Below are 14,582 nucleotides of genomic sequence, written 5' to 3' on the forward strand. Positions count from 1 at the left end.
AAGCCAGATAATGAACATTAAAACAGATTTAAGCGTCATTTTTTTATAAATTGCATCCTAAATGAACTAATCAAGTGATTTAGTGTTGTGAATCCACTACAGACAAAGGTTACTTTTATTCTTGCATCTTTCATCCATTTTACGCTGACAACAGATTGATTTAAGATACGATTGTGATTTAATTAGATGTGGGTTCTTCATTATCCCTTTTGGCAGTCTTGGCTCTGTTTTTTTTTGCTTGTAAGCTTGGTATGTGTTATTATCTGCTGGTCTATACACCAATGTGGTCAGAGAGTTAATTATAAATTTACTCTGCAACACACTTTGGTGAGTCGTGCCAGTCGGGGGTGCTCTGTGGGGAGCTTTGAGTCATACTTTAACTTTTAAAACACACAAAAATAAACTCATTTATAACTGAGTCGATGAGTAAAGTACTGTTGACAGAATGGGTGGGAAAAGTATGGTCCGCGGGTGGGAACTGGGCCTGTAAGTGGGGTCTTATCTGGGTTTTTTTTTTTGACAAATGCGCCGTAAAGCAGCTTAAAATGACGAGAATTCCTCTTTTAATATTAAAAACAACAACAAAAATCTCTGAATATGATTGATAAAAATTTGTGTTAATAAAAAACAAACAACTTTCTAAATCCTTTCATTCGGACTGAAAATCCACCAAAACGCTGAATAAAATTTTGTTAAAAATTTGAACAGAAATGGAAAAATAACTTTCCATATCTTACACATCCACACTTGGAGGCAAAATGTACATTATCAATATAAAAAACAATAACCAAAATATCTGAATATGATTGACCAAAGTATTGCTAAAATAAATCATACTACAAAAGACTACAAATGTATCATTTGTTACGAAAAAACAAACACGCTCAATAAAATGTAGTAAAAAAATTGAACCAAGATGGAAAAATAACTTTCCATATTTTGCAAAAAAATGATTTTCAATATTAACAACAACAACAAAAATCTCTGAATATGATCGACCAATATATTCCCAAATTGACTCATACTACAACAGACTACAAGTGTACCATTTGTGTTAAAAAAAACACAAAAACAACTTTCTAAACCCTTTCATTCCAACTAAAAATCCACCAAAAACCCCAATAAAATAATTTTTGAACATGGCTGGAAAAATAACTTTGCATATTTTGCACATCCACACTTGGCAGAGGCAAAAAATAGATTTGGAGAGCGCGCACACACACCCTCGGATTGAGTGGAAGGCCTTGTCAGAGGAGTAATACCCATTGCTTGGTATCTTCAAAAGTGACTGGATGACAAACATGTCTGTCAGCGCCGTGCCAATGTAGTTTAGAGCCTCTCGTGATGGGGCACACACCCAATGACAGAAGCAGGTCATTTCCGTTCCCTGGCATCATAAATCCACCGTCTGGCCCCTGTCCGGCTGCTGATGCTGCAGAACACCACACACAGTGGACCTGTCGGAGCCCCGTGAGCTACTGCACCGTCCCCTTAAAACACACACACACACACACATACATACATACAAATACACACATACACACCCCAACATACACCCATGCTCATTTTAACACTACCCCGAAAACAAAGCATTTGCTTGAGTCAACAAAAGCTCCAACTAGCTGTTAAAATATAAAGGATAGTATCTTCAATGTATCTGCATTTGTTTTTGTTGTTTTTTTCCCAAGTTCAAATGATGTTTTTCAGGCAAAATTTCCCTACACATTGAAAAACTTCTACCAATGCCAATTGCGAGTGGTGAATACTTTATTTGATTTTATTTACTGAATTTTTACGCACTATGAATCACAGCGAATTATAAAATTCAGTAGTTTTAGTGGTGCTGTTAGTGGTAGTAGTAATGCCAGTAATAGTAGTGGTAGTATTGCTAATAGTAGAAGTAGTAGTAGAAGTAGTAGTAGTAGTAGTACTAGTACTAGCAGTTATAATAGATGTAGTAGTAGCAGTAGCAGTACTAGTACTAGCAGTAATAATCGATGTAGTAGTAGCAGTAGCAGTAGTAGCAGTAGTAGTAGTAGCAGTAGTAGTAATAGTACTAGTAGCAGTAGCAGTAGTAGCAGTAGTAGTAGTAGCAGTAGTAGTAATAGTACTAGTACAGGTAGTAATTCATAGAAGTAGTAGCAGTAGTAGTAATAGTACTATTACTGGTAGTAATTCATAGAAGTAGTAGCAGTAGTGGTGCTAGCAGTAGTAGTACTAGTAGTAGTACTAGTAGTAGTAGTCATAAACCTAGTGGTAGTAGTAGTAAAAGTCATAGTCATAGTGGTAGTAGTGGTAAAGCTCATAGTTGTAGTAGTGGTAAAAGTCATGTCATAGTGGTAGTAGTAGTAGTCAGTCATAGTGGTAGTAGTAGTAGTCAGTCATAGTGGTGGTAGTAGTAGTCAGTCATAGTGGTAGTAGTAGTAGTCAGTCATAGTGGTAGTAGTAGTAGTCAGTCATAGTGGTAGTAGTAGTAGTCAGTCATAGTGGTAGTGGTGGTAGTAGTAGTAGTCAGTCATAGTGGTAGTAGTAGTATTCATAGTCATAGTGATAGTGATAGTAGTAGTAGTCATAATCATAGTGGTAGTAGTAGTATTAAATTAATTATTTTAAAGCTTCACAATGAGGTTTCTCTTTTTTTTGCAAGAAAGAGAGCAAAGCTGCCATCCTGTGGCTCACCTGTCTTCTTTGGAGTCTGACAACCCATCTTCCCGTCTGCAGTAAAAGGTACATTTAATATACAGAAACATAGCCAGAATAAAGTAAGAGCACATCATCTGCGGTAAAAGGGAGACCACATATAATATATTCATATTTGCTCAAGGTTAAAACCACAAATATTTCTCTCGCCGTCTTATCTCTTTGGCACATCACTTCCATGTGATTGCCAATACATGACATCTCCACTAAGTAATACATAAGAAGTAAAATATGAAAGATAAGTATGCAATCGCGACAATTGCGTTCCTCTCAGGACAGAAAAGGCAAATAGGTCATTGAGCACCATTGCCATTTTACCACAACCCACAATGGCCTTTTTAATATTCCAATACCTACACAACGATACTGAGAATCCTCCATTTAGCACGGAAAGGTACGACTATTTCTCAGCATTGGGCCAGGGATCAAAATATATGCTTTAGGGAAGCCATGACCGCATTCAGGGATGCCATGTCTGGGGTTGAGTGGAATGCTAAATGCCATACATCCTCAAGGTTATCTCAAAAGACAGAGCCCTTTTGGAATCGGGCTCTCGCTTTATTTTCCTCCGATGCATGCATCAAGTCGGCTGAACGGGGAAAAAAAATGAAGGTGACTCGTGGAATGAGTCAAAAGCTGGTGTACTCTGTCGGTGGTTGTACAATCAGTCGCCACCTTACTGTGTTGACAATGAATGGTAGTGGGTTTGTTGGGGAGAATGGGCAGGGGTACAGTAAGCCAGAGGCTAATACAGTAGCTTGAAATGTGGAAAAAAACGTGTCATTTCTATCCCCCAAGTCCCCCGAATATTGAAATTGGGTCATCAGTGTAGCAGAGGCCAATTGTCAACCTCATATATCATGGCTGCCCCTGCACCCGAGCTCTCATTACACTATACATGGTCAATAAGCTATTAGCATGCAGCACGGTACCTGTAATGTTCCTACAAAGACGGTACGGTAACTGTTAGGGGTGAATATGTTTTTGGTCAATGATATGTTAATAATTATTTTTTTCTTAGGGAAAAAAATATCAACATTTAATTAAGGTGTTTTTTAAAGAGGGTCCAGATTTTTTTTTGCAGAATCGGTTTACCGAGGGTGTCAGACTCGGGTTGGTTTGCGGGCTGCTTTAACGTCAATTTGATTTTATGTGGGGCGGACTATTTTAGGTATAATGTTTAGATTTGTTTTCATAAATGGATTAAAAAAACTGGATTAAAAGCCCTGAATATTCAGTTTTTTATAGATCTAAAACAATGTTTATTTTCGCTTTTTTTTTAAATATATTTTTAGATTTTACAATATGTTTTTTTGAACTAAAAACACAGAAAAAATGATTAAAAAATGACAATTATTTATTTAAAAGGGGGAAAATCTGGAAATTGTAAGACTTGGTTCACGGCCCGCATTAACGTCAATTCAGTTCCATGTGGGTCGGAACATTTTAGATATAATATTTAGATTTTTTTTAATAAATTGATTAAAATAACCAGATTAAAATCCCTGAATGTTCAGTTTTTTTATAAATCTAAAACAATGTTTATTCTAGCTTTATATATATATTTTTCGATTTTACAAAACGTTTTTTGAACTAAAAACAGAAAAAAATGATTAAAAATGACAATTATTGATATAAAAGGGTAAACATCAGTAAATAACATACATTTATACTCTTCATTTTAATTTGATCCCAAAAACACAAAGTCGCCCCTCACAATTTACTTTCCCGGACCACCCAAAATGACACAGCAGTTCAAATTTAGCCCCTGAGCCACCACTTTCACACATATGCAGTATAATATTAATCTGATAGAAGCTATGCTGCATAAAAACAAACAACACCCAAGGCTACAAACGCCTGGTTAAACAACCAGAGGCTGTTTACTTATTTTTTTCCCCCCTCCATCACATTGGGAATTCTACATCGGACCACCACACTCTCCCACCATGATTACTCAACAAATATCTTATTTGTACCGACAATTTGACATTGTATTACATGCTTCTCTCTCTCCACCGCCTGTATTTACATACTAACTCAGAACAGTATAGACATCAAGCATGGAGTAGCTATGATACCGTAATTGTCTTTGTAATGATTTAACGGTTTTCACCACTCCCTCCACCCCCCATAAGTCTCGACAATATAAGCACCCCTTTGTTTGTCCGCTACCTACACATCTTCCGCCATTACTACACAATAAAACCAAAGCATCAACATTCTTCTAACAAACCAAAGGCAGATTGAGGCCTCTGGCTGGTAGAACTATAACAAATGGGCCAAATCATTGTCACAAGCCATGTTTCTTTCTACTTTAACGTGGTTACATGACTGTGTGGGGACATTTATGGACTGCCTGATCCAGTGCTGGCAGATTAAAACTAAATCAAGCCAAACCAGTTTAAACCCACTTCCATGACAAGTCTTCTGGCCAACAGTATATTCTTAAAAGTAAACATTTATTAACAGTAAAAACAACATTTCTTATTTTATTTTCGGCACTGATTTAATATATTTTGCTTTTTCCTTCCCCTGGAGCCGAGTACCTTCTTCCTGCTTGTGAAAATGGGGTTTGTATTGATGAGTAGAGCCCGGTATTGATTTCCCATCATTCCTGGTGTGGACATTTTCTGGTCTATTATACTACAGTCGCAGCATATTCCCACAGCAGCCGTAAAGTGGATATATGGACAACCTGACCTTGGCAATATGGAGATAATGAAATATCCTTAATGACCCTTCCTGAAAGATTTTACAGGCTGGACTATAGACTGCCAACCTATGTACAATAATAGTTAGCAGAGGAGTATTTTAAAGGCTTGACTAAATGTAGAGCTTGCTAGACATATTGGGAGGATGGTTAATATGTCTGTTCTACTAGATAAATTTTATCTATATTTAAGGACAAACACTTATTATATCAAGAATGATCATGAATGTTGAGTGGATAGGAGGAGCTTCAAGAAATTGTTTTTTTTGGGTGATTTTGTTTAATTTAATCCAGTAAAAAATATTTTTTGGGGTGATTTTTTTATTTAATCCAGTAAAAAATATTTTTTGGGGTGATTTTTTATTTAATACAGTAAAAAAAAAATTGGGGTGATTTTTTATTTAATACAGTAAAAAAAATAATTTTTGGGGTGATTTCTGTATTTTATCCAGTAAAAAATATTTTTTGGGGTGAATTTTTTCTTTAATCCAGTAAAAAATATTTTTGGGGTGATTTTATTGTATTTAATCTAGTAAAAAATAAATTTTGAGGTGATTTTTTAATTTAATCCAGTAAAAAAAAAATTTGGGGTGATTTTTTTATTTAATCCAGTAAAAACATTTTTGGGGGTGATTTGTTGTATTTAATCCAGTACAAAATATTTTTTGGGGTGACTTTTTTTAATCTAATCCAGTAAAAAAATATTTTTTCGGGGTTATTTTTTTATTTAAACCATTAAAAAATACTTTTTAAGATGTGTTATAAACAAATATTCGTGGTTAAACCATTATTCATTTACTGTGTATTTTCGGTAGATTATTTTATGTATTTTATATTTTGAAAATGTTCTCAAACTGAACCAATGCTTGTACATTAAATAATTAGCAATACATTTAGTAATGTAATAAAAATGCATCGGCTAAATATGCGTCATAGTCTGCCAATAAACCAAACTTTGAGATAGTTAAAATCTCCATTATGACTGATTAACACATAAATATGTCATTCTTTCTTCACTCTCTTTAATCAAACAGCGTTTCAGCTACAAAAAAATGGATAAAGATTCTAAATTCCCTGTCAATCAAGCACTGCTAAACTGTAAAAACGTTTTTTTGTAAGTATAAATACAGAAAAACTGTCATTTGAATAGCTAAAACTATCTAACTATGTCTTATCTTGTCTAAGAGAATTAAAAAAAACAGCCACAAATCACTAAAATTAAAAAGCTATCCAAAAAAACTACAACCACATTTCTTTCGTCATTACAAATGACTGAAATACCTTCCAAAAACTTGCTCCAAAAACTTTCTAATCCAGATTTTACTTGTACAAAAATTCCTTGAAGTATTTCCCAAGTTTCTGATGTGTCTTGAGAATAACTAATGCAGAAGAAAAGGGTGAAAAAAGTATATTCTCTGAAGTATTCTACTGTAGGTATTTAGGTGTCAGAGTTGCTTGGGTGTCAGTACTTGAAAAAAAGGGAGATCATTATTCCCGTGTCATGCTGACAGTTGTTTCGGCGCTCGTTTCGGCGCCAATAGAAGACGATAATCATACCCGGAGCGAAGCCAGCAATGAACTTGCCCCTTACCACTCCACGTACTGTCTTCACAACACTTTCATCATTCTCAACTTCAAACACAAAAGCCGTCAACTCCTTTGATGTCACAGTCAAAAAATGGCGTTTTGTTCGGATGTAGTTAAACTCCGCCCCCTCGGCTGAAACCTTGATGGAGGCGTGCAAGAGACAGCGGAACATGAAAAGAACAGCTGTGTTTTCTGACACATTTTTTTTTTGTATGGTTGGGCCTCCATCAGGAGGGAACCTTGGATTTGGCCAGCTGAGCTCAATTTTTGTCAAGAAATAATGAACTGTTTTCTAGTAGGACAAAAGTTTGGACACTCAAACTTGTTTTTTTCTTCTGGCTTTCAGCAAAAATGAAGGGCCAAATTTCCATCCAAAATTATATTCATGAGAGAGAGTTTAATAGAGACTGTTTAATATAGAGACAGGAGTGTTTAATATCTAAGTACTGTTGAAAACAGTAGATATTTAGATATTAAACACTCATGAATATAATTTGGAGAGTTGGTTTCAACAGTACTGCGATATTAAACTGTACTGAGATATTACACAGTACTGGGATATTAAACCGTACTGAGATATTATACAGTTCTTGGATATTATACAGTTCTTGGATATTAAACAGTTCTTGGATATTAAACAGTTCTTGGATATTAAACAGTACTTGGATATTAAACAGTACTTGGATATTAAACAGTTCTTGGATATTAAACAGTTCTTGGATATTAAACAGTACTGGGATATTAAACAGTACTGGGATATTAAACAGTACTGGGATATTAAACAGTACTGGGATATTAAACAGTACTGGGATATTAAACAGTACTGGGATATTAAACAGTACTGGGATATTATACAGTACTGAGATATTATACAGTTCTTGGATATTAAACAGTACTTGGATATTAAACAGTACTTGGATATTAAACAGTTCTTGGATATTAAACAGTTCTTGGATATTAAACAGTTCTTGGATATTAAACAGTAATTGGATATTAAACAGTAATTGGATATTAAACAGTACTTAGATATTAAACAGTACTTAGATATCAAACAGTACTTAGATATTAAACAGTACTTAGATATTAAACAGTACTTAGATATTAAACAGTACTTAGATATTAAACAGTACTTAAATATTAAATTCTCTCTCTTAGATATTAAACTCTCTCAAGAATATAATTTTGAGAGATGGTTTCAACAGTAAACTCTCTGTCACCATTTGACCAGCGACCAAAAGGGACCAAAAGACCGGCGACCAAAAGACCGGCGACCAAAAGACCGGCGACCAAACGTCTGGTCACAAAACCATGAGGCCGACACACTAACCACTCAACCGCTTCTGTTCAAAACAACAAAAAAAACGAATTATGAGTACATTAAAAGACAGGTGTCTAGTACATTTCTTTCACTAAAACTTCCAAGATACTTCAAGCTCAATCACAAAATCATTCCCGTCAGCTACAATGTAGTTTCAGCGGCATCTGGTTGAGTTTGCCGCGCCAACAGACCAAGTTGCTTCATAATGACTATAATCACTGTAGATAAGCAACTAGTGCTTGGGAAGGAGGGCGGAGATTCCATAGTGAAAGGAACAGAAGGAGAGAAAAAAGTAATTGAATCTTTTGGAGAGGCGTTTAGATGAAAGCCATTGGCTATGTGGGAGATGCTTTTCAGTGAATGACATTTAGATTACAGAGGTGCCTTGTTCACCATCACGGTCAATACCTCCTACTTTACAATGCCACTACTCACAGTCTTAGCTACACATACTCTCAGCCTATACCTGAGAGAGTGAATATTTGTAGGATTTAGGTAGGAATGACTGTATTATTGCTCAAATGCATAGCATCGCAAGTAATATTTTGGTTGAAATGCAAAAATTATTTTCTGAAGAAGTACAGGACTACTTTAATATGTTGAGTTCCTGAAATGACAATAATAATCTTTCATTTGTTCATTTTACGAACCAATTACGCCAGGGGTGTCCAAACTTTTTGCAAAGAGGGCCAGATTTGGTAAGGTGAAAATGTGTGCGGGCCGACTATTTAGCCTGACATTCTTTGAACCATTAACATTAAATACAAATTAACCTTTGGGATTTTTTTTAATTACAAATGGCATACTTTTACTTTGACTTTTTTTTTTACATTTAGGTTTTTACCGAAATCACAAACCACAAAAAATTAAGAAAACTATCAAGGATATCGAAGTTCATGTGAAACATCACATATTATTCACTATTATATGCTCACTGTAGGAACAGTGCTGAAAACAAAACAATGATCACTGCATATTCAAACTGTGATTTTGACCATCACAAAAAAAAATAATGAACTCATGTATTTTATACTGTGGTCAACAGTGCTGGCGGGCCGTGTATTATTGATTTCATGATAGAGGCCACGGGCCGGTAAAAATTTGTCCACGGGCCTTAATTGGCCCCCGGGCCGGACTTTGGACATGTCTGAATTACGCCAAGGGTGTCAGACTCGGGTTGGTTCAAGTGGGCCGGCCCATTTAAGATATAATATTTGGATTTTTTTTTATAAATGGATTAAAAGAACTGGATTACAAAGCTTGAATATTCAGTTTTTTATAGATCTAAAATAATGTTTATTTTAGCTTTTTAATTTTTTTTTTAGATTTTACAAAATGATTTTTGAACTAAAATCACAGAAAACATGATTAAAAATTGACAATTATTGTGTTAAAAGGGAGAAAATCAGGAAATTTAATATACATATATACTCTTCATTTGAATTTGATCCTAAAACTGAAAGTCAGCACTCACGATTTACTTTCCCGGGCCACACAAAATGATGCGGCGGGCCAGATTTGGCCCCCGGGCCGCCACTTTGACACATAAGGCATACACTAACTGTAGCCAGTACGCAGTAGGTGCACAATGATTGGCTAAAACAGCTCAATAAAATGATCAGTATCAAACATTGCCCCAGAAGAGTACATAACATAGACAATATTTCAACATAGCCACTAATAGAATAGCATTTCCATCTAAAGGATGACCCCAAAAAGTGGAATCTTTATAAACCATATTGGCGGACATGAGCAAGAGACAACCTTACCTTAAGTGAGTAATCCCTCTATCTTGAATTCAGGATGAAAATTTCCGTAAACCAGCATTGGTCAATGAAGAATCTCACCAGCAGTTTTCTAAGAATACATTTGTAGAAAATACAATTATTTAAATTATCATAAAAATTCTATTCATTTCTTAAATTGCATGTCTAATATGATAAATTAATAGTATAGTGACCAAACTATTCATTGTATTCTAAAATGTTAGTTATAGACCAGGAGTGTCAAACATACGGCCCGCGGGCCGGATCCGGCCCGTCTGGTGGTTTGGTACGGCCCGGGGAAGAAAGCTGCAATGTATAAAAAAATATGAATTTTCTTTTAAATGTTGTAGTTCTTGTATTATCCGCTAGGGGCGCAGTGTTTTAGAATGTGCAGACAAGATGAATTGACATTTATTTATGTTCTTATGTTATTCTCTTGTTCATAATATATTGTTCATAATGTAAAAGGAAAATTCTGTTCATAAACATTTTGATAATTTACTCATATTTGCACTAATTATTAGTATTAGTAACAAATACAAAGGAAAAAAAAGTGGGCTTATCATTAGTTCTATGTCATTTTGCAATGAGTTTACAGGTCCGGCCCGCTTGATCTCAAATTAAGCTGTATTCGGCCCGCACACCAAGAGTTTGACACCCCTGTTATAGACCATCAATGAATTTCTACACTATTATAATCCTTAACTCAAAGATTAAATTCCACACAATCAACATTCAATAAACCATTGAACCCAAAGCAAGTTAAATGACCCCACCCCCAAACAACCCCCATATTGACATAGCCGCGTATCCTTAATGTTCGAGGAAACAGATACCATATCGCCCTGGTGACAGCCTTCAAATGCATCCCAGATTAATGATATATCACAGTACAAGATCTACAAAAACCATTAGTAAACCTGACACCCTAACGTCGGATTTTTAAAAAATTCCAAGTAATCTTTATGATTTATGAAAGTATGTCTAGGTTCATCGGGAGTGATTCTAGATTTATCACATCCTGGTTAGAATTATTAATGATTTTCAATTTGTAAATCTGACGCTTGCCATCTTCGGGAAGCGCTACTACTGCGCATAGAATGACCAAAAAGTCTAAAAATTTCCTCCTAGAACATGATTACTTTATCAAAATACTGCAATCTTACATTTCAATTCATTTCTTCCATCTCACGTACGACTTCCACGGACAATTTTTCATTAAAAAAACGTGCTATGGCTAATCTCGGTAAGTTACACATAGCGCTATTAGTTCCCTAGTTCCTGACACATGCACTTTTAAGGACCTACTATGTCAACATGTCAAATGCATACAGCCCACCGACGGCTGTACGCTGCGATCTTTCTCACTGTTGATGAGCAGACCAGCAGAGATCATCATCACTTTCCAAAGATAGCCAAGAAGTGTTGAGCTTAGCTCTAAATGTCACATCGCTACATCTACGCCACAGTGTCTGCAATGTAATCAGTCGCCAGACCAGCGTTTCTTTGTATTTGGCATATGCCCAATCAGACATGAATAAGGAATGACACTTTGCAACTAAGCACCATCAATGTATACACCATGTTTGGCCTTGACTCTCAGCCTATATACCTGTATTATTGCTCAAATGCATAGCATTGCAAGTAATATTTTGGCCAATATGCCAAAACTATTTTATGAAGAAATACAGAACTACTTTAATATGTTGAGTTCCGGAAATGACAAGAATACGAACCGATTATGAGCCGGACTATTTTAGATATCATATTTAGATTATTTTTTTATATATGGATTAAAAGAACTGTATTAGAAGACCTGAATATTCAGTTTTTTTATCGATCTAAAACAATGTTTATTGTAGCTTTTTTAAAGTATATTTTTCGATTTTACAAAATGATTTTTGAACTAAGAATACAGAAAAAAATGGATTAAAAGGTACAATTATTGATTTAAAAGGGGGAAAATCAGGAAATGTATTAGACATCTATACTCTTCATTTTTATTTGACCCTAAAACAGAAAGTTAGCACTCAGGATTCATATTTAGATTTATTTTTTATTATAAATGGATTAAAAGAACTGGATTAAAATCCCTGATGATTCAGTTTTTATAAATCTAAAACAATGTTTATTTTGTCTTTTTTTAAATATACTAAAAACACAATTTTAGATATAACATTTAAATTTTTTTTTAATAAATGGATTAAAAGAACTGGATTAAAATCCCTGAATATTCAGTTTTTTATAGATATAAAACAATGTTTCTTTTGGCTTTTTAAATTTTTTTTTAGATTTTACAAAATGATTTTTGAACTAAAAACTAAAAAATGATTAAAAAGTACAATCATTAATTTAAAAGGGGAAAAATCAGGTAATGTAACATACATCTATACTCTTCATTTTAATTTGATCCTAAAACAGAAAGTCAGCACTCACAATTTACTTTCCCAGGTCACACAAATCAATCTTTCTCACTGTTGATGAGCAAACCAGCAGAGATCATCATCACTTTCCAAAGATAGCCAAGAAGTGTTGAGCTTAGCTCTAAATGTCACATCTCTACATCTACAGTGTCCACAACGCAATCAGTCGCCAGACCAGCGTTTCTTTCTGTTTGGCATATGCCCAATCAGACATGAATAAGGAAAGACATTTCACAACTAAGCACCATCAACGTATCCACCATGTTTAGCTTTGACACCTTTTGCTGAAATGAGCTTTTTCATAACAGCCATCAGAACAAAGCACTCAATGTGTTCACCATAAAACTATAAACACACATCGATGGGGTACGGCAATTACTTGAGATGGTCTTCACTATAAATAATCACTGGATGAAAACGTTGCCAACCTTTTTGTGACATTTTCTGTTCACATATTTGGCCGTCTATGGTACATCTCACTTCAATGGGAATCAATAGAAGTGTGAAAGTGCTTGATAACCCTCGCCAGTCCTTGTCTCGGTCTCAGATAAATACATCTCTTCCATGCCGCATTCATGATTCATTGCAGTGCTCGCCAAAATAAATGTGTTAGGAATAGCATCTCTTTACTTATTCAAAAGAGGCATTGTTCCTCTTGTCTTGAATAGCACAGATAGGGTAGGATATTATTACTAATAGCTTAGGTTAAATAGCATTATGAATTGGAATGCTAGTATGGAGTATACAAGGAAATCCTTTATACAATAATTGCATTTTAACATTTATGATAGGACATTTAATTTGGTGTTAAATGAAAGAAATATATCAAATAGTACATTTAATGTTCTAATCCAAGGTTGGTTCGTGAGCCGTTTTAACGTCAACTTGATTTCACGTGGGTCGGACCATTTTTGATATAATATTTAGATTTTTTTCTTTTATAAATGGATTAAAAGAACTGGATTAAAATCCCTGAACATTCAGTTTTTTATAGATCAAAAACAATGTTTATTTTATCTTTTTATAGATATTTTTAGATTTTACCAAAGGATTTTTGAACTAAAAACACCATTTTACATATAATATTTAGATTTTCTTTTATGAATGGATTAAAAGAACTAGACTAAAATCCCTGAATATTCAGTTTTTTATAGATCTAAAACAGAGTTTATTTTAGCTTTTTAAAATATATTTTTAGAGTTTACAAAATGATTTTTGAACTAAAAACACAGAAAACATGATTAAAAATGGATAATTATTGATTTAAAAGGGGGAAAATCAGGAAATTTAATATACATCTATACTCTACTATTTAATTTGATCCTAAAACAGAAAGTCAGCACTCATGATTTACTTTCCCGGACCACACAAAATGATACGGCGGGCCAGATTTGGCCCCCAAGCCACCACTTTGACACATATTGCCAAGATTAAATAACATGACTTAGAACTACACAAGGAAATTCCTAATACAACAATTGCATTTCAAAAGTTCTAATAGTACATTTATCTATATCTTAAATTTAAAAACCATATCACATATTCCACTTAATGTCCTAATCCATATAGATTCCAAAAGTGTTAACATTAGCTGTTTTTTATATATATAATCTGTATTTTTAACATTTCCTGGCTCTATTCACTAACAGTTTGAAGATGCCAGCTTTCTAGCAAGCTGTTGGCAAGCAAATGGTATGTTTAACAAGCACATATTTTCTCTCTTTTTATTTATTATTTTAAAGTTTTGTATGGAATGTAAAAAGTGTGGTGCTAACTCACCAAACATTGATGAGATGTTGACAAAGGACCCAAGAAAAAGTGAGCAAACAAAGGTGACTTCAACACACTGATTAGGGTTAACGAGACATGGGAAACAGGTGAGTGACACACACACACACACACACACACACACACACACACACACACACACACACACACACACACACACACACACACACACACACACACACACACACACACACAAAGGCAACAAGTCAAAGCAAATACAAATATTGTATGCCACTAATACTGCTGTAATTTACATTAAAGTACTTTAAAATGGCAACATATTACCT

The 14,582-nt window shown here is 34.5% G+C and overlaps 1 long non-coding RNA gene across 1 annotated transcript; it reads right to left on the reverse strand.

Moving 5' to 3' along the window:
- Positions 1 to 1,230: 1,230 nt before the first annotated feature.
- LOC144196103 (uncharacterized) lies at positions 1,231 to 14,311 on the reverse strand. Its single transcript, XR_013326212.1, has 3 exons — positions 14,287 to 14,311; positions 10,088 to 10,175; positions 1,231 to 1,490 (listed from the first exon to the last, which is right to left on the reverse strand). It is a non-coding gene; the product is annotated as an uncharacterized LOC144196103 (long non-coding RNA).
- Positions 14,312 to 14,582: the final 271 nt, after the last annotated feature.

This window comes from Stigmatopora nigra, chromosome 4 (genome assembly GCF_051989575.1).
Source record: "Stigmatopora nigra isolate UIUO_SnigA chromosome 4, RoL_Snig_1.1, whole genome shotgun sequence".
NCBI lineage: Eukaryota > Metazoa > Chordata > Actinopteri > Syngnathiformes > Syngnathidae > Stigmatopora > Stigmatopora nigra.